This window comes from Myotis daubentonii, chromosome 1 (genome assembly GCF_963259705.1).
Source record: "Myotis daubentonii chromosome 1, mMyoDau2.1, whole genome shotgun sequence".
In the NCBI taxonomy this organism is placed as follows: domain Eukaryota; kingdom Metazoa; phylum Chordata; class Mammalia; order Chiroptera; family Vespertilionidae; genus Myotis; species Myotis daubentonii.
In genome coordinates this window covers 115,414,056-115,417,035 of record NC_081840.1, presented here as the reverse complement: position 1 = coordinate 115,417,035, position 2,980 = coordinate 115,414,056, and positions in this window count along the sequence as shown.

Below are 2,980 nucleotides of genomic sequence, written 5' to 3'. Positions count from 1 at the left end.
ACTCAACTCAAAGTTCACCATCATCTGAAGCTTGAAGAGTAAATCCTTCTCACATTGGACATGAGAAAGTTGGTTTATCTTCTCATCTGTTTCCATGAAAAAATCATTAACTGTCCATCACCATTGTTATTGACTTATTCTGACAGTGACAGTCTTTCTGAATTGATGTCAGAGACATTTTCATCCTCAGATGAAAGAAGCTGCTCTTCTGAGGAATTTATTGTAAGTGTCCTGTTCTGCACAAATCTTAAAAGTCTCTATGGTTGTTTTCAAATATGTCTGCAAATTCTTTGATACTCCTCCCATTAGTGGATATTAATTTTTCTTCCTCGTGTGTAGACTGTACTTAGTGACTCTGTTTTAACAAATAAAATGTGGCAGAAATGATGGAGCATGACCTCCAAGGGTCAGTCATAAAAATACATCTTGCTCTGTCTTGGATCACTCGCTCTGGAGAAGCCAGCTGCCATGCTGTGGGGACACTCAACCAGCCCAGCAGAGAGGTCCACACGGCAAGGAACTAAAGCGTCCTTCTAACAAGCTGTACGGATTTGCCAGGCATGTGAGTGAGCCACCTTAAAAGTAGATCCTCCAGCTCCACTCAAACCTTCAGAGGACTACAGCCCTGGCCAACACCTTGACTATAACCTCAGGGGAGTTCCTGAGCCAGAAACACCTACCAAAGCCCCTCCTGTATTTCTGAACCACAGAAACTGTGTGAGATAATAAATGTTTATTGTTTTAAGCCACAACGTTTGGGGACAATTTGTTATACCACAGTAGGTAATTAATGCAGTCACCATTATCAATAACAATTCATTAGGGGCCCACCCTGCGCAGGACATATGCGTGTGGCCCATGTACATGTGTACAGCGCTCTTTCTAAAGAGATTATGGGGGTTTTTTTATGACATTCCTGGATCTTGGGGAAAACTTTTGAAACATGAGTCTTGACTTGGGGTGGTAAACACACAATACAATATATAGATGACATGTTGTAGAATTGTATACCTGAAACCTATATAATTTTATTACAAGGTCATACCATTAATTTCAATAAATTAAAATAAATAAATAAGCAAATAAAAAAGAAATATGAGTCTATATTCAGACTATCAAGTAAACACTCATTTAGAAAAGCAGGTTTTCCCACACACACTCCTTTCTTCACTCTGGAAAGAACTTTGTCATTTAAAAACAAGCCATGCTGTTATCACGGTGTCCTTAGAATCTGACACCATGCCATATTTATGTTTTATCCTATTTGTTGCCTTCCAAGTGAAGCTAAGATACAGCAACATTTTCAAATAGCAGGCAAAGAAAACAAATTCTTGGAAGAAAGCTGTCACCCAGTTTTCTTGGCAGCACAAAGCTGAGGGTTTTAGCTAAGAAGACACACATACATATTCCCGATGCCTGCTTATTCTAAATGTCATGTCTCCCTGGCTTGTCATTAACAATTCAGTTCAACACCCTAGCCTCACAAATAGAGAAGAAACCAATGCCAACAGGATGGCAGTGCAGTGCCTCTGGATGTTACGGCAGCTCAGGCAGGTAGAAGAGCTCGTGTCGGGTGCTAACTCAGGCAGTGAACAGAACAGGCTCTTCCATCTGATTTACCCTTAATGGCGGTCCCACTTTTAAGAAAGGCCTGAGAATGACCCCTGCCTCTCAACAAATATTTCTTCTCCTTCACCGCTTGTTCTCTGAAAGATGCCACAGGCCAGTGTCCCTCCTTTCCAGGAGAGGGGCCCTTCCGGACCCACCAGAGCCTCTCTCCAGAGCACCTGTGTGGTCACAGGTCAAGGACCTGGGGGCTTGGGCTCCATCCAGCCTAGGTACCAACTTCTGAGAGGAGGCAGCCCCTTGATATTTTCTGTGCCTAGACATTGGCATTTCAGACTCTAAAAATAAAAATACAGGAAATAGGATGGGAAAAGGAAGGAAGGTAAGAGGGAATGGAGAGAAGGAGGAAGGGATAGATTAGAAAAACTCTCAGCTTAGCTCTTGTTTAGCTCCAAGCAAAAGCCAATTAGAGAGTGACACACATCAATACCCAACACTTTGGCCAAGAAGTAGAAACAGTATAGTTTAGTCACTAGACCGCCTACTTTGACCCTGGCTTAGCCATTTCTCAGCTTTGTGATGCTCAGCATGTTACGTATTCTCTGTAAGTTTCGGGTTCTCAGCTATAAAATGGAATGATGAACTAATCCCCATCTCTCAAGGTTATAAGGAGATTTAAGGGAGGCTTTCTGAGTAAAGCACTAAACAATATCTGGTTATAGCCTTCTCTCAAAAGATGTAGCTGTTATTATTTTTATTTTAAGTGCATGATTGTGTGGCCAGTAGAAGCTAGGTTTCTCAATTAGCCCTCCAGTAAAGAACCGCCACCCGTCTGGGAACTGAAGTTGTCCCTGTCTTCCTGCTTGCAATACCCTGTAATTACCTATGATCATCTATAGAAACAATCACAACACTTTGCTAAACAACACCCAGGAGTCAAGCAGGGTCTGGCTCAAGGCAGATCACAATGAAAGGAGAGCTTTGGGTATGAAAGACCTATAGCTAATGCCACCCCAGGTGACTCCAGAACTCCCCAGCTCAGGATCATAAGTAGGCTGGGGTTCCATACAGAGGGAAACCCGCTGCCAGGGTTCAGTGGTTGAGCATCGACCTATGAGCCATGGTTCAATTCCCAGTCAGGGCACATGCCTGGGTTGTGGGATCGATCCCGAAGGCGGTGGTGCAGGGGGCAGCCCATCAGTGACTCTTTCTTGTCATTGATGAATCTATTTCCCTCTCCCTCTCCCTTTCTCTCTGAAATCAACAAAAATATACTTTAAAAAAAAATGCAGACAGCAATAATGCTCCCTCTTTCCTATAACTGTTTTGCAAGGAGCATTCTTTTAAAATCCACAGACATCCCTTTGGGAGGCACCACCTCCCAGGTCAGCCTTACTTGTAAGCATGTTGGGCA